This window comes from Ursus arctos, unplaced genomic scaffold, assembly GCF_023065955.2.
Source record: "Ursus arctos isolate Adak ecotype North America unplaced genomic scaffold, UrsArc2.0 scaffold_5, whole genome shotgun sequence".
Classification (NCBI taxonomy): Eukaryota; Metazoa; Chordata; class Mammalia; order Carnivora; family Ursidae; genus Ursus; species Ursus arctos.
Window position 1 is genome coordinate 10221223 of NW_026623067.1, and position 19311 is coordinate 10240533.

Below are 19311 nucleotides of genomic sequence, written 5' to 3' on the forward strand. Positions count from 1 at the left end.
CAGTCCGTCTATTCAGGCAAAAATATTCTGTGTGTGTATGTGTGTGATTTGAGATGTAAGTAGAATTTTAAAATAGCTCAAAATAAGAAAGAACTATAGAAGTAAATATATCTGTCCTTTCTGAAAATAATCACTAATAACTTCTTTCACATTCTCTTCCAGAGATCAAACCTTTGCAACTTCTCAATTATTGACGTATTAAATGTTAAATTTTAAAAGTCCTTACCAACAACAACAAAAGGAATATTGGCTCTTCTCTCTAGGAAGAATTTAGGAATGATTATGATACAAGGATATTTCAGGAATAAATTCTGACTTTCAAAACATTGCATACTTTTGTAATGATTACAAAGATGAATTACAATATTCAACTTATGACCAGTCCCAAGTTCCAGGGTACTAGAGTAGTAGACAACAATGAAAATTAATTTGATGCCTTAATATAAATATCTGACAAATCTTGTACACATTGCATCAAAAATATAATCTTATTGTCATTTTCCACCCCCACCAACAGATAAAAGCTGACCTCTGGGCAAAATTTTAAAAGAGCCCAATAAAAGCAAAATATACTGTTGTCTCAGTCAATGTTTATGGCGAAATGAAGCAAATTTTTGTTGCTCTTTCATGAATGGGAATCACTTTATTCAAGCCACTCTGAACAGCCTTCCTGGCACACCACACAGACAATAGAATGTTATCTATACCATGCAAGATAACTGGCCACCCTGTTCATTCTTATTTTTCTATCCAGTTGTTTGAGCTTAATGTAAGCAGAACAGTACAAATTTAAATTGGGGAATTAATAGTGGTGGTAGGGACACCTGGATGGTTCAGTAGTAGAGCATGTAATTCTTGATCTTCAGGTTGTGAGTTTGAACCCCATATTGGGTGTAGAGTTTACTGAAAATAAAAATAAATAAATAAAAATTTTCAGACTATCCCCTTATTGTGTTGTTTTGTTTTATTTTGTTTTGTTTTGTTTTAAATACTGGTGGTAGAATAACAAATCTTTACTTGAAGCTCACAACATCCCAGAAATGGTTCTATTGTTCTCTAACAATCTATATTTCACCTTCCCCAAGAGTCAATGAAGCACCTAATCATCTTATTTTCTCCTTTTACAAATTAAATAATTAAAATTCCCAGGATAGTCAATTTACCATAAGGATAACAAAGAGAAAATTATTTAAAGAAGGGGGAGTGGGCACCTGTGTGACTCAGTTGGTTAAACATCAGCCTTTGATTCAGGTAATGATCTTGGGGTCCCAGGATTGAGTCCCATGTCAGGCTCCCTGCTCAACAGGAATCTGCTTCTCCTCTGCCCCTCCCCTGCTCATGGACACACATGTGCTCTCGCTCTCTCTCAAATAAACAAAATCTTAAAAACAAACAAATTATCAGGGTAACTGCCTAGCATCACACAATTCACCTGAAGGAGGATTTGTGACTCAATCTCAAATCAGGTGATAGAACCCAGAGACTATAATGCTGCAGTAGCTCCCTAGAATACTATCTTCCCTCCACAGTCTACAATTTAGGTATTATCAGTCATTGTCAGTTTCATCTAAGAAACATAAAGATAACTGAGACATTAACTTCAGTTTTCTAAATATCAGAATTAATGTCCACTCAAAGTAAAATCAGTCTCATTTCTTCTATAAAATTTCGGCCTCAATAAAACAAGCATATCATTCAATAACGTGGGAGGCATGCATATTCTTTTATCCATACATAAATGGAAATCAAAAAGCCATTTCCTAATATGCTGCAGTAAATTATCACTACAAGAAAGATACAATCAAAAAGGACAATTAAGACAACTCTTATCTTGAAGAGCACTAAGAAATGTATAGAATTGTTGAATCATTATACAACTGAAACGAATATAATGTTGTATGTTAATGATACTAGAATTAAAAAAATATCACATTTGCTTTTTTCATAAAAATAGATGATAGGGAAAAATTGAGGAAATATGGTCAAAAATTAATAGCATGTATCAGAAGGAGAACAAGTCAAAAACAATAATTACCCTTTTTGCTCCTGCAGTTCTTTCTATATGATTGAACTCAGCATCAGATGATGCTGTAGCTCTTATCCATCTGAGTAATAGAGTATGGCCATGGTTAACAGTATAAAGATGAACAGGACAATGACATCATCCTGGTTTTACTCTGCCCATTATGGGAGTTGATGAGGTTTGCTGTTGATTAATTCCTTCTGGGACTTTGAAGAAGAAAGCAATTACAAGGCCTAAAAACAACAACAAAAGGTAATAGGTATGAGGTATTGATATAGTTCTCTTATTTTTTTTCTTATCTGAAAGATAAGACAGTTGCATCTGCAACTCATAGACTAATTGATGTGTCAAGTACAGCACCACTAATCAGTACTGTAGTTGAAAATAAAATTGAAGAGATTTCCTTGACATCTCTCTCTCAATCACTCTTCATTAGATTACTGATTGTACTCTTCTGTTACTCCACTCTAATCAGCATTGGTTTAGTGTTGCATTTTAGGGTAAATGTTTTATAATTTAAATGTCAATGTGTTAATAATAGAAACAATATAAAAACACAAACCACCAAACGGAAAATTGAATCAATATATTGTACACCTGAAGTTAATATAACATTGTATGTCGGTTATATTTTAATAATACAAAACAATTCTTCTAAACCTTTTTCTATATATGTGTTCTGGAACTATGTCAATCATTACCTTATTTCATCATTGCCCATAACATCCTTTCTCCAGACAATGCATTTTGCTTGTAAGGCCCACATGTACAGACCAGAGCCTTCTGTGTCCTCCTGGGTTCAGCCTGCAGATGATTCATCCTGACTCCTTCGATTTTTATTTTTCCTTCCCTAAACTGCCATTTTTAGTTTTCTAAAGTCTTTATTTCAATTCTACTTAGGTTTTTTTAAGTTTTTATTTAAATTTCAGTAAGTTAACATTGAGTGTAATATTAGTTTCAGGTGTACAAAATAGTGATTCAACTCTTCCATACTACACCTGGACCTCATCACAAGTGCTCTCCTTAATCCCCATCACCTATTTAATCCATCCCTCTACCCACCCCTTTTGGTAACCATCAGTTTGTTCTCTACAGTTAAGAGTCATCTTCTTGGTTTACCTCTCTCTCTTGTTTTGTCACTCTGCTCATTTGTTTTGTTTCTTAAATTTCACATAGTATGATCATATGGTATTTCTCTTTCTCCTACTGACTTATTTCACTTAGCATAATACTCTAGCTCCATTCCTGTCTTTACAAATGGCAAGGTTTCATTATTTTCTTTATGCCTGAGCAATATTCTATTTCTATATATACCACCTCTTCTTTATCCATTCAACAGTCAATGCACACCTGGCTCTTTCCATAATTTGGCTATTGTTGATAATGCTGTTATAAACATCAAGGTGCAAGTATCCCTTTACATTCATATTTTTATACTCTTTGGGTTCATATTTAGTAGTGTAAATCCTGGATCATAGGGTAGTTCTATTTTTAAATTTTTGCAGAACCTCCACAGTGTCTTCCAGAGTGGCTGCACCAATTTGCATTCCCACCAACATTGCAAGAAGTCTCCCCCTCTCCACATTCTCACTAATACCTGTTGTTGATTTTAGCCATTCTAACAGTGGTGAGGTGATATCTCTGTATAGTTTTGATTTGTATTTCCCTGATAGTGAGTGAAGTTGAGCATCTTTCCATATGTCTGTGGTACACATGAATGTCTTCCTTGGGGAAGTGTCTGTTCATGTCTACATTAAAATTCATTTTAAAATTGGATTATTTGCTATTTGGGTGTTGAGTTTTAGAATATATTTATTTCTTTTGGATACTAACCCTTATCAGATCTGTCATTTGCAAATATCTCCTCCCATTCCCTAGGTTGCCTTTTAGTTTTGTTTCTTGTTTCCTTCAGTGTGCCGAAGCTTTTTCTTTTGATAAAGGCTCAAGAGGTTATTTTTGCTTTTGTTTCCCTTGCCTCAGGAGACATATTGAGTAAGGATTTGTTATGGCTGAGCTCAAGCACGTTACTGCTTGTGTTCTCATCTAGGATTTTTATACATTCATGTCACAGGTTTTCTATCCATTTGGCTTTTGTGTGCGATATAAGAAAGTGGTCCAGTTTCATTCTTTGGTTTGTTGCTGTCCAGTTTTCCCTACACTGTGTGTTGAAGACACTGTCATTTTCGCATTGGATATTCGTCCCTGCTTTGTCAAGGATTAGTAGACCATATAGTTGTGGGTCAATTTCTGGGTTTTCTATTTTGTTCTGTTGATCCATGTGTCTGATCTTGTGCCAGTACCATACTGTCGTGATGATCACAGCTTTGAAATAGAGCTTGAAGTTCAGAATTGTGATGTCTGCAGATTTGTTTTTCTTTTTCAAGATTGCTTTGGCTATTCAGAGACTTTTGTCTCCATACAAATTCTGCGATTCTTTCTTGTAGCTCTGTGAAAAATGTTGCTGTTGTTTTGATAGGGATAGCGCTAAATGTGTAGATTGCTTTAGCTACTCCAGACATTTTCAAAATCTTTGTTCTTCCAATGCATGAGCATGGAATGTCTATTTCTTTGACTCATTCTCAAATTCTTGCATCAGTGTTTTATAGTTTTAAAAGTAGAGGTCTTTCAACAATTTGGCTGGGCTTATTCCCAGGCATATTATTGTTTTTGGTGCAATGATAAGTGAGATCGATTCCTTAATTTTGCTTTTTGATGCTTCATTATTGGTGGATAGAAATGCAACAGATTTCTGTATATTGATTTTGTGTCCTATGACTTTGATGAATTTGTTTATAACTTCTAGCGTTTCCTTTTGGTGGAGTCTTTTGGTTTTTCTCTATATAAAGCATGATGCTCTTGCAAATAGTGAAAGCTTTTTATATTCCTTGTGAATTTGGATGTCTTTTATTTACTTTTGTTGTCTGATTGGTGAGCTGGGACTTCCAGTACTATGTTAAATAACAGTGGTGAGAGAGGACATCCTTGTCTTTTTCCTGACGGTAGAGGAAAAGTTCTCATGTGTTTGCCATTGTGGATGATATTAGTTGTGTGTTTTTGGTATATGGTCTTTATTATGTTGAGGTAGGTTTCTTCTTTCCCTACTTTGTTGAGGGTTTTATCTTGAAGGGATGTGGTGCTTTGTCCATCTTTTTTCCTGCATCTTGAAATGATCATAAGGTTCCTATTATTTCTCTTATTTATGTGGTTTATCATGCAGATTCATTTGCAAATATTGGACCACCCTTGCAACCCAGGAACAAACCCCATTTGATTGTGGTGAATGATTTTTTAATGTGCTACTGGATTTGGCTTGCTCACATTTTATTGAGAATTTTTGCACCCATGCTCCTCAGAGATATTGGCCTGAAGTGTTCATTTTAGTGGAGTCTTCATCTAGTTTTTGTATTAGAATAACTCTGGCATCATAGAATGAATTTCAAAGTTTTTTTTTTTTTTCATTTTCTATATTCTGGATAGTTGGAGAATAATAGGTATTATCTCTTCTTTAAATGTTTGGTAAAATTCACCTGTGAGGCCTTCTGGTCCTGGTTTTTAGATGTTTGAGGTTTTGTTTCTGTTTTTAATTATCATTACTGATTTTATTTCTTTGCTGGTTATCAATCTGTTCAGGTATTGTGCTTCCTATTTCAGTTTTGGTAGTATATGTGATTTTGGGAATTTATCCATTTCTTCCAGTTTGTCCAATCTGTTGGCATATAGTTTTTCACAATACTCTCATAATTATTTGTGTTTCTGTGGTCTTGATTGTTATTTATCCTCTCTCATTTGTGATTTTATTTATTTGGGTCATTTCTCTTCTGATTTTGATTGACAAACCTAGATAGAGGTTTATCAATTTTATTTTATTTTATTTTATTTTTTCCAGAAGAACCAGCTCCTTGGGTATTGATCTGTTCTATTGGTTTTTAAATTTCTACATCATTTATTTCTGCTCTAATCATTATCATCCCCTTCCTTCTTCTGGCTTTAGGCTTCATTTGTGGTTCTTTGACTATATCTTTTAGGTGTAAGGTTAGGCTGTTTATTTGATATTTTTCATGTTTCTTCAGGTAGGTCTGTATTACTATATACCTCCCTCTTAGGACCACTTTGCAGCATCTCACTGCTTCTTGCCCATTGTATTTTCGTTTCCATTTATTACCACTTAATTTTTAAATTTCTTCTTTCATTTCCTGGTTGATCCACTCATCTTTTAGTAGCATGTTGTTTAACCTCCTTGTCTTTCTTTCAAGTTTGTTTTTACTATGCTTGTCTTTCAATTTCATACTGTCGTGGTCAAAAAAAGTTGCACAGTATGATCTCAATCTTTTTATGTTTAGTGAGGTCTGGTTTGTGTCCTAATATGTGACCTTGTCTGGATAATGTACTTACTATATTCACTTGAAAATAATATGCATTCTGATGTTTTAGGATGGAATGTTCTGATTAATGTTAAGCCCATTGGGTCCCATGTGTAATTCACAGCCATTGCTACCTTGTTTATTTTCTCTTTATGTAATCTGTCCATTGATGTAATGAGGTGTTAAAATTTCTGTATTATTAGTAAAATATCAATTAATTCCATTGTATTTGCTATTGTTTTATATATTTTGCTCCTCCCATTTTGGGTGTAGAGATATTTACATTTGTTCTATCTCTTTGTTGTTTGTCCCCTTTATTTGATATAGTGTCCTTTATCTCTTCTTACAGTTTTTGCTTTAAAGTCTAGTTTTTCTAAAATAATTATTGTGATGCCAGTCTTCTTTTGACATCCAGTTGGGTGATATATGTCTCTCCATCCCCTCACTTGCAGTCTTCTGGCGTCTTTAGGTCTAAAGCAAGTCTCTTGTATGCAGAATATAGAAGGTATTTTTTAAATGTTTTTTAATTATATTATGTTAGTCACCATACAGTACATCCCTGGTTTTTGATGTAAAGTTCGATGATTCATTAGTTGTATATAACACCCAGTGCACCATGCAATACGTGCCCTCCTTACTACCCATCACCAGCCTATCCCATTTCCCTACCCCCTCCCCTTTGAAGCCCTCAGTTTGTTTCTCAGAGTCCATAGTCTTTTAATTTTAGCATTTAGTCCACTTACTTTCAGAGTAATTATTGATAAATATATATTTTTTGCCATTTTATTGTGTTATTGTTTGCCATTGTTTCTGGAGATGTTCTCTGATTTTTTCCTGTCACTCTCATTTTTGTTCTCATCTTTCCATCAAGCAGTCCCCTTTAATATTTCTTGCAGAGCTGTTTTAGTGTTCACAAATTCCTTTTGTTTCATTTGTCAATGAAACTTAATTTTCCTATTCTGTATGATAGCCTTGATGGATAGAGCATTCTTGGCTACAGTTTTTTGGTTTTCCCCTGTTCAACACTTTGAATATATAATGCCACTTTCTTCTCTCTTGCCTGGTTTCTGTTAAGAAATCTCCAGTGACCCTTATGGTTTTTCACTTCTATGTTATTGACTTCTTTGTATTGCTGCTTTTACGATATTTTTCTTTATCACTGTATTTTGCAAATTTAATTACACTATGTCTTGGTGTTGCCTTGCTTTTGTTGATTTTCCTGGGAATTATCTGTATCTCCTGGACTTGGGTGTCTGTTTCCCTTTCCAGGTTAGGGAGGTTATCAGCTATTGCTCCTTCAAATAAGTTTTCTGCCCTCTTTCCTCTCTCTTCTTATGGGACTCCTAAATTACAAATGTTATTAGGTTTGATGGAGACACTGAGTTCCCTATTGTTATTCTCAAGTTCCATAATTCTTCTTTCTCTCTTCTGTTCAGCTTCATTGATTTCCATTACTTTGTCTCCTAGGTCATTCATTCCTCTACTACTTGCACCCTGCTATTCATTGTATCAAGCATGTTTCTAAACTCTTCAGATCTCTGTTTCAACACTGTATTTCCCTGAGTTCTTTGCCTGCCTTCACTCCAGGATCAATTCAGTACCCTCTGGGCTCTTCCCCAGCCAACCTTGCTGACCTTTAAAAATCCTGGCTTTAAGCCTCACAGTTTGTGATAACATACAAAATTCAGCACCTCCTTTTCCAAGACAATGACTATGGGGAAACATTCCCCTTATTCATTCTCCTGTGCTCTTCTCTTTCTTGCATACTTCTCTGCAACCACACGTTCCTCCACTCCACAGAAAGGATCTGTTTCTTCCCTTAACCATGTCTCCACCGTCTTCAGTGTGCCCCTTCTCTACCTTTAGTTGTGGAGTTTGTTCTGTCAGTCTTCAGTTCCATTTCTGGGTACTTAGTATGACTTGATTGTGATCTAGTTGTATTCTTGGGATAATATGAGCCTAGCTTTCATGTACTCCAATGTCATCTTCCTATCAATCTGAATACATTTTAAAAATGTTAATACATGTTTATAAAATTTCAAAAATAAAAATTAAAAGGTTGGGAAAACTAAGAATTATGATGTTAACAAAATGTACTTCTTTTGTAAGGATAATGCAAGTGTGTGTACTTATAGAATGATAAGTTTAATAAATATATTTTGTATGAAGGAGGGAAGGTGATGAGCCCTGGGTGTTATACACAACTGATGAATCATTGAACACTACATTTGAAACTAAAGATGTACTATATGTTGGCTAATTGAATTTAAATAAAATATAGTTATGTATTTTATATATATATATAGTCTTATTGCCATGCCAAGTAAGATGATTAGTAAAATACATATCTTCCAAACCAATAAAAAACACCAGCGGATAGGCAATCAAAATTCAATTATTCAAACAAAAACAAACATTTTGAAAAATGAAAGACCATAGACAAAGGGTAAGTAAAAAAAATTAACATGAACTTATAGAAATAGAAAAAAAAAGCAACCTGTAAAAATAATTGCATTAAACTTGATTAACAGAGGAGTGATGTAAGCATTACAGCAGCAGAAAAAAATTTCTCTTTTTAGTCTTCCTTTCTCAACAAAGAATTACACATCCATCCAGGAACAAAAGCACCTTTGTGGGCACTTTGGAAGTCAGAACAATATACAAAGGTATGCAGGAGGAATCTTTTCCACTTATATATCCATTTATAGGCAGGCAGACCTTGGTAGGAGCAACAGAAACAGCCAAACACTGACCTTGTCCAAAATCCTATCTCTGTGTTCAGGAAAAAAATCTGAAGAGTGAAGAACTGGGCAGATACACATAGAGGAGAGACAAATTGTACAAGTCTAGCCTTTCCAAGGGGAGATTTCAGCATGCTAATGGAGAAACTAAAAGTTTGGTGACCACAGAATTTATAAGATCTTTCCATGGGACAACTTCCACTATCACCTAAGGCAACAATGCACAGGTCTGATTTAACAGGCAGTGGTGAAATCTCTCACAGGATAAACAGAGCAGTGATTGAATGTCTGTGTTCCCTAGTTGTGTGGTACAGAGCTGCTGTAACTCTTTTCTCACCAGTTGTACTCAGAGTCCTTATGTGGAGCTTCTGTGAAAGGAAGGAGGGAGAAAAAAGATATGTAATAAATAAGAATATGAAAGGTCAGGAGAAGGAAAGATGGCAAAGGAGTAAGGTACCCCATTTCAACTGGTCCACTGAATTTAGCTGGATATCTATCAAACCATTTTGAACACTCATGAAATCAGCCTGAGATTTAAGAATATATATCTGTATCCCTACAAGCAGAAAACCAACCCCTTTTTGTGGGGTAGGACATGCAGAGTTGTGAATCTGCAGGACATATCAGAAGGAAAAAAAAAGTGGGGGAGGGAGTCTCCATAAGCTGGCTCCTGGAAAGCAATATAACACCAATTTTCCACAAAATTGGATACCTTAGAAATCTGCTCTATTGAGAGACATCCCTGTCTCAAAAGGGCTCTGGAAATGAAAAGGCAGAATTCTATGTAGTGCATTGGAATGTCAGGATCCAAGTAGTCACAGAGTGAATAGGGTTGCCTGAGCCAGTAGAATGCCTGAGCAGTGGATTGGGGAAGTAGGTTATGGTCAGCAAGGCTAGGAAAGGACTCTCAGCTTGGGTTGTCATAAATTGCGAGCCAGGCCAGTTAGTAATCACTCTTTTCTTGAGCAGCCTGAAAAGGTTTACAAAGGGCAGAAGCACTCCTGGGCCCCTGGGACTACCTCAGAGAGTTGCAGTGGGCACACACCATGGGAGGCTGCAGTTTTCAGTGCATACAGAAGTGGAGAGTCTTTGTCCTGGAGGGTTTATTAAAGAGGGCAGACTGTGATCTTTCTGCTCTGGGCCATAGGTTTGGCCACGAACATTTTTGCTCTGATCCCCTGAAGAGGTGCAGAAAGCCCTCAGGGGAAAAAAAGCCACACAGAGGACAAGTTTCCACTGAGCCCATCTCCCTGACAGGGAGTGGGACAACTCTGCCCATGTGGGGATACCTGGGAAACAGTGAGACAGGCCCCTCCCCCAGCAGACACTCTGGAAGAAAAGTTGGATAACAAGCCTATGGATTCCACAAGACTGTAAAATTCCAATGCCAGGGGAAAAACAATATATTGAGTTCTAGTTGTTGCCTTAGGACTTGTTTATTTTTCAGATAGAATACTCCTTTTTTTTTTCTTTTTCTTATGCTTCCTCTCTCTCTTTTTCACTTTTTTCTCACTTCAGCTAGAAGCTTATTATACTAATATTTCATAGTCACTTTTTAACTTGCATTTTTAAACATCTACATATTTTTATAGACACATGCTTCATTTTGGTTATTTTTATTTTATTTTTATTTATTTATTTAATTTATTTTAATTTATTCAAATATATAATTTATTCAAATATATAATTTATTCAAATATATATATTTTTTAATTCCTTGCAATTCTGGGATGTAGTGTCTTCTAACACAGGCAAAAATTCATCCAGGAATAAGTGAAACACCCTGCTTTGGCCACACTGGAAGATTGTAGTCCTGCCTCCCCTCCCAGCCTTTTTTCTTTCACTTTTATTGCTGTATTTCATTTTGGTTTGTTTTTCTGTTGTGGCTTCTGTCCACTCTGCATTTTGCTAGGGTGCATCTAGCTTAGGATCTGGTTGATATTTTGGACTGTGTTCATTCACCCACCCATTGTGTTTTGGACAGAATGACATGGAGGACCTCACACAAAAAACCTGAGGCAGCCTTCTCTGCCACAGAGAAAATCAATATATTGGATAAACTGGATATAAGATGTCAGAGATAGAATTCAGGATAGAAATTATAAAGTCAATAGCCAGCCTTGGAGAAAAGCAAAAGTGAAAATATAGAATCTTAAGGGCAGAAATGAGATCTAATCAGGCATAAGTTAAAAATGGATGAATGAGATGCAGTCTAAACTGTGTACTTTAATAGCTAAGGTCAATGAGGCAGAAGAGAGAATAAGTAATCTAGAAGATAAGCAGATGGAAAGGAAGCAAGTTGAGGAAAATAGGGATAGGCAGCTTGTAGCCCATAGGGGGGAAAAAAGCTTGGAGAAATTAATGATGTCATGAAATATTACAATGTTAGAGTTATTGGGACCTCTAAGGGGGTAGGGGTGGGGGCTAGAAGGTATATTGGACCAAATCATAGCTGAGAAATGACCTAATCTGGTGACGGAAACAAGCATTTGTGTCCAAGAGGCAGAGAGGACCCCCACAAAATTAAAAAAAAAATAGATCAACACACCAGCATATAATAGTGAAGCTTGCAAATCTTACAGCCAAAGAACCGATCCTTAGAATATCCACACAAATGAAGCCCCATAGATATGGAGGAAGGAAATCAGAACAAAATCAGACCTGTCCAAGGAAACCTGGCAAGCCAGAAAGGGCTGACAAGGTATATTCAGGGTACTAAATCAGAAGAACACACAGGAAGAATACTTTATCCAGCAAGGTTGTCATTCAGAATGGATGGAGAAATAAAGAGCTTCCAGGGGAGGCAGAAACTGAAAGACTGTGACCACCAAGCCAGCCCTGCAAGAAATATTAAGAGGGATTCTGTAAGCAAAGAGAGACCTCAAGAGTAATATAGACCAGAATGTAACAGACAACCTACAAAAACAGGAACTTTACAAGCAATACAATGGCACTAAATTCATATCTTTCAATAGTTACTCTAAATGTAAATGGGCTGAATGTTCCCATGAAAAGACACAAGGTTTCAGACTGGATAAAAAGACAGTGACCTATCCATATGCTGTCTATAAGAGACTCATTTTGAAACTAAGGTCACTGCCAGATTGCGAGTAAGGGGGTGGAGAACCATTAAGCTGGGGTAGTAATCCTCATACAAGACAAATTCGATTTTGAACGAAAGACTGTAGTAAGAGATGTAGAGGAACAGTATATCATCTTTAAAAGGTCTATCCAACAAGAAGATTTAACAATTCTAGGTGCGTCTGGGTAACATAATCCTTAAGCGTCTGCCTTTGGCTCAGGGCATGATCCCGGCATTCTGGGATCGAGTCCCACATTGGGCTCCTCCGCTGGGAGCCTGCTTCTTCCTCTCCCACTCTCCTGCTGCGTTCCCTCTCTCACTGGCTATCTCTGTCAAATAAATAAATAAAATCTTAAAAAAAAAGAAGATTTAACAATCCCAATATCAATTCCCCAATATTGGATCAGTCAATTATACAAACCAATTAATAACCAAAATAAAGAAACATGTTGATAATAATATGCAAAGAGTAGGAGACTTCAACACTCCACTCACAGCAATGGACAAATCATCCAAGTAGAAGATCAACAAAGAAACAAGAGCTTTGAATGACACATTGGACGAGATGGACTTCACAGACATATACAGAACATTCCAACCTAAAACAAGAGAACATTCATTCTTCTGGAGTGCACATGAAACTTTCTCCAGAACACAAACTTTCACATAATATGGCACAAATCAGATCTCAACAGATACCAAAAGATTGAGATTATTCCCTACTATTTTCAGACCACAATGCTTTGAAAGCAGGACACAAACACAAGAAAACATTTGGATCCATTTCTGGGTTCTCGGCTCTTTGGGAAACTAATCTTTGACAAAGCAGGAAAAAATCCAGTGGAAAAAAGACAGTCTCTTCAATAAATGGTGCTGGGAAAATTGGACAGCTACATTCAAAAGAATGAAACATGACAACTCTCTCACACCATACACAAAGATAAACTCCAAATGGATGAAAGACCTCTATGGGAGACAGGAATCCATCAAAATCCTAGATGAGAACATAGGCAGCAACCTCTACGACATCGGCTATAGCAACCTTTTTCATGACATATCTCCACAGGCTTATTTTAACAAACAAATCAAAGTACATCTGGTTAAAGGTCCAAACACTCTCCAATGCACACAAGGAGGAACTCTGCAGAGGACTGACCTGTGGAAAAAGCAGCCAAAATGCACCATCAGAGTACACAAAGCATACACCAGAAACACTTCCTGAAATACCAGGCCCTGGACAGTGTATGGCCCCTTCTTCTTATGGCATTACTCTGAATAAGAGGAAACATACAAAATGACAAGATGGAAGAATTCTCCCCCAAAGAAAGATCAAGAAGAAATAACAGGCAAAGATTTCTCAAAACAGATATAAGCAATATATTTGAATATGAATTTCGAACAGTCATAAGAACACTAGACAGGCTTGAAGAAGCCTAGAAGACACCAGACAAAACTAGCCGCAGAAATGAAGACCTAAAAATTAGGCCAAAATAAAAAAAAATGTTATATTGGAGATGTAAAACCTACCTGATGTGATCACAATAAGGCTAGAAGGAGCAGAGGAATTAATGGGTAATTCAGAATATAAAATTATAGAAAATAATGAAGCTGACAAAAAGAGAAAAAGAAAACTATTAGATCACGAAGGTAGACTTAGGGAACACAGTGATTTAATAAAGCTCAATAATATCCATATCATAGGAATCCCAGAAGAAGAAGGGCAGAAGAAAAGGACAGAAGGTTTATTTAAACAAATTATAGCTGAGAACTTCCCTAATATAGGGAACAAAACAGGCATTCAAATTCAAGAGGCACAGAGACCTCCCTTCAAAATCATAAAAACGGGTCAACACCACTACATAACGTAGTGAAACTTGCAAAATACAAGATAGAGAATTCTGAAAGCAGCTAGGGACAAAAGGTCCTTAACCCACAAGAGTACACAAACAGGTTAGCAGCAGATCTGTCCACAGAAACCTGGCAGGCCAGAAGAAAGAGGCATGATAAATTCAACATGCTAATTGGAGAAAATATGCTGCCAAGAATACATTATTTATCGAGGCTGTCATTAAGAATAGAAAGAAAGATAGTTTCTAAGACAAGCAAAAACTAAAGGAGTTCATGAACACTAAACCAGCTCTGCAAGACATGTTAAAGCGGACCCTCTGAGCAGGGTACACAAACTAAAAACAACAAAGACTAGGAAGGAACAGAGAAAATCTATAGGAATTGTAACTTTAAACTTAAAGCAATGGCACTATATTGACATCTATCAATAAATACTCTGAATATACATGGACTAATGATCCAATCAATAAGACATAGGGTATCAGAAAGGATTAAAATTAAAAAAAAATACAAGACCCATTGATAGAGACTAGAGAGACTCATTTTACACCCCAAAACACCTCCATGCTAAATATGAAGGACGGAGAAGAGTTTACCATGTTAACAGACATTGAAAGAAAGCTGAAATAGCCATAGTTACATCAAACAAACTATATTTTAAACCAAAAACTATAATAAGAGATTAAAAAGGGCACTATATCATAATTAAGGGACCTATCCATCAAGAAGATCTAACAATTGTAAATATTTATGCCCCCAATATGGGAGCATGCAAATATAGAAATCAATTAATAATAAACATAAACACTTTGATAATAATACAGTAAAAGTAGAGGACATTAACACTCCAACTTACATCAGTGGACATACCATCTAAACAGAAAATCAACAAGGATACAATGGCTTTGAATGACACACAGACCAGATGAAATTAATAGATATATTCAGAGCATTTCATCCTAAAGCAGCAGAATACACATTCCTTTGAGTGCACATGGAACATCCTCCTGAATAGACCACATACTATGTCATAAATAAGGCCTCAGGAAATACAAAAAGATTGAGATCATACCATGCCTATTTTCACACCACAATGTTATGAAACTTGAAGTCAATCACAAGAAAAACTTTGGAAAGACCACAAATACATGGAGATTAAAGAATATCCTAATCAAGAATGAAAGAAGAAGAAAAAATACATGGAAGAAAATAGAAATGAAACAGTTCAAAACTTTTGAGATTCAGCAAAGGCAGTCACAAGACAGAAATATATAGCAATAAAGCCTAAAACCATCAGAAGAATGGAAATAACAAAGATTAGAGCAGAAATCAGCGACACAGGGAAAAAAAAAGATCAATGAGAAAGGAGCTAGTTCTTTGAAAGAATCAATGACATTGATAATCCCCTAACCAGATAAATCAAAGAGAAAAGAAAAAGGACTCAAATGATTAAAATCCTGAATGAAAGAGAGGATATCAAAACCAACACCACAGAAATGCATACAATTATAAGAAACTACGACTTGTAACTATATGTCAACATATTGGGCAATCTGGAAGAAACAATAAATTCCTTGAAACATAAAAGCTACCAAAACTGAAACAAGATGAAGTAGAATATTTGAACAGTCCTATAATCAGCAAAGAAATTGAATCTAATAAAAAATCTCCCAACAAACAAGAATCTAGTGCCAGATGACTTCCCAGTGGAATTCCACCAAATATTCTTCTTCTTATACTGTTCCAAAAAGTAGAAATTGAAGGAAAACTTCCAAACTCATTCTATGAGGCCAGCATTACCTTGATCCCCAAACCAAAGACCCATTAAAAAGGAGAATTACAGACTAATTAATATCCCTGATGAACATGGACGCAAAAAATCTCAATAAGATGCTAGCAAATGGAATTCAACAGCACATTAAAAGAATTATTCACAATGATCAAGTAGGATTTATTCCTGGACAGCTGGGGTAGTTCAATATCTGCAAATCAACATGATACACCACATGAATAAAAGAAAGGAAAGAACCATATGAACCTCTCAATAGATGCAGAAAATGCATTTGACAAAATACAGCAACTATTCTTGATTAAAAAAAAATACCTTCACAAAAGTAGGGATATGAGGAACATACCACAACATCATAAATGCCATATATGAAAGGTCCACAGTTCATATCATCCTCAATGGGGAAAAACTCAAACTTTTCCCCTAACATCAGGACTATGAGAGGGGTTTCCACTCTCACCATGTTGTTCCACATAGTACTGGAAGTCCTAGCCTCAGCAATCAGGCAACAAAAAGAAATAAAAGGCATCCAAATTGGTATGGAAGATGTCAAACTTTCACTCATTACAGAAGACATGATACTCTATGTAGAAAACCCAAAGAACTCCACCAAAAATTTAGTAGAAGTGAAACAGGAATCTAGGAAAATCGCAGGGTATAAAATCAACATACAGGAATTTGTTGCATTTCTACATACCAATAATGAAGCAGCACCATTTAGAGTTACACCAAAATAAATACATAAATAAGATATCTTGTAATAAACCTACCCAAAAAGTTGAAAGACGTATTCTCTGAAAACTATAAAACATTAATGAAAGAAATTAAAGGTGGCAAAAGGAAGTGGAACAACATTCCATGCTCATTGATTAGAAAAACAAATATTGTTAAAATGTATACACTACCTAAAGCAAACTACACATTTAACACAATCCCTGTCAAAATACTACCAGCAACTTTCACTGACCTAAAACAAAACATCCTAGGAGGGAGTCCAAGATGGCAGAGGAGCAGGAGGCTTAAATTTCATCTGGTCCCAGGAACTCAGCTAGATAGCTATCAGACCATTCTGAACACCTACAAACTCAACTGGAGAATGAAGATAAGAATAGCAGCAACTCTATGAACAGAAAAGCGACCACTTTTTGCAAGGAACAGGAGTTGAGCTCCAGCTCGGCGTTCCAAGATGGCGGAGGATCAGGAGACCTAAAGTTCATCTGGTCCCAGGAATTCAGTGAGAGATACCAAACCATTCTGAATACCTCTGAACACAACTGGAGAACGAAGAAAAGAGTAGCAGAAACTCTATGAACAGAAAAGTGACCACTTTCTGCAAGGAGGAGAAAAGATGGTGGAGGAGTAGGAGACCCTTTCTCAGCTCGTCCCAAGTTGAGCTGGATATCTACCAGGCCATCCTGAACACCCACTCAGAATCAGCCTGAGACACAGGAAGATACACCTGGATCTCTACAAATGAACATCTCCAGCGCTGAGCATTGAGGTACGAAATGGGGAGCTGTGAATCAGCGCCCAGATATAGGAAGATAAACGGAAGGGGGAGGGAGCCTCTGTGCTCAGGCGCCAGGAAGCATTAGCCACTTGTGCTGGGGAATGGGCCAGACTCGCGGACCGGCACCTGTGAGAGGGCAGACTGAGACATGAGCCTGGGTATGCGCCTGACCAGACTGAAGACCGGAGCTCCGGAGCACTCACTGGAACCGGATTAAACCCAGGAGCTTGGGAGTGCACCCGTGTCCAAACTGAAAACCAGAGCTCTGGGGCGTACACTCGAACTAGACTGAAACCAACAGCTCAGGAATGTGCATGACCAGACTGAAAACCAGAGCTCCAGAGCGCATGCGAACCATGCTGGAACAGGGAGCTTGGGAGCGCGCATGGGAAACGGGCTTGGCTGGCGGTGTTAAAAGCACAAAAGACAGAAATGCGCAGGCCCTGGAAGTGAGGGTTGGGACACAGGCTGTAGGGTGCACATCCTGGGTCACTGCAAGGTTTTTAGCACCACCGAGAGAAACAGAGTTAAAGTGGCTAAGAGAGCTCAGTGCAGAGAGGACTGCGATCTCTCTGTTCTGAGACAGATGCTAGGATACAGCCATTGCTGCTCTGATTTTCAGAAGAGGCACAGAAAACTGCCAGGGAAAGCCGCCAGAGAACAAAAGCCCAGAAATACCAGCTCACAGTGTTCCCAGCCCCATCCCCCCTTGCAGGAGATGCAGCAACTCTACCCAAACAGGGTTGCCTGAATATCAGCATGGCAGGCCCCTCCCCCAGAAGGCAGACTGAAAAATCAGGAAGCTGACATCACTAAGGTTCTTATAAAACAAGTGCACACTGCCTGTGTCCTGGTCAATAACTTGGGCTCTGGGCATCCCCACAACCTCTCATCAGAATGAAGAGAAGGAGCAATCCCCCCCAGCAAAGAAAAGACAATGAGTCTGTGGTCTCTGCCTCAGAACTGATGGATATGGATATAACCAAATTGTCAGAAATGGAGTTCAGAGTAACAATTGTCAAGATGATGTGTAGGCTGGAAAAAACTATTAATGAAAGTATTAATGAGAATATAGAATCTCTAAGGGCAGAAATGAGAGCAAGTCTGGCAGAAATTAAAAATGCTATGAATCAAATGCAGTCTAAACTAGATGCTCTGACATCCAGGGTAAATGAGGCAGAAGAATAAATTAGATAATTGGAGGATGGGATGGTAGAAGAGAAAGTTAAAAAAGAAACTTGCCTCAAAAAAATCCAATCTCAAGAATGTAGATTATGGGAGATTACTGACTCAATGAAACGTTCCAATGTCAGAATCAACAGCATCCGTGAGGAGGCGGAGAAAGAGAGAGGTCTAGAAGAGATATTTGAACAAATTGTAGCTGCGAACTTCCCTAATCTGGCAAAGGAAACAAGGATTCATGTCCAGGAAAGAGACAGGACCCCTCCTAAGGTCAATGAGAACAGACCTACACCACGTCACGTAATAGTGCAATTTGCAAATATTAGATCCAAGGATACAGTATTGATAGTGGCCGGGGGGAAGAAAATCCATATGTACAGAGGGAAAAATATCAGAATAAAGTCAGACCTGTCTACAGAGACCTGGCAGGCTAGGAAGAGTTGGCAGGGTATGCTTCTCAAAGCTCTATCTGAGAAGAACATGCACCCAAGGATACTTTATCCAGCACGGCTCTCATTCAGAATCAATGGAAAGATAAGGACCTTCCAGGATCAGCAGAAACTGAACGAAAAAGTAACCACCAAACCAGCCCTACAGGAGATATTAAAGGGGGTTCTATAAAAGTAAAAAGACCCCAGTTTGTTTCTCATAGTCCATAGTCTCTCAAACTGAGGGTCTCAGAGGGGAGGAGGGTGGGGAATGGGATAGACCGGTGATGGGTAGTAAGGAGGGCACATATTGCATGGTGCAGTGGGTGTTATACGCAACTAATGAA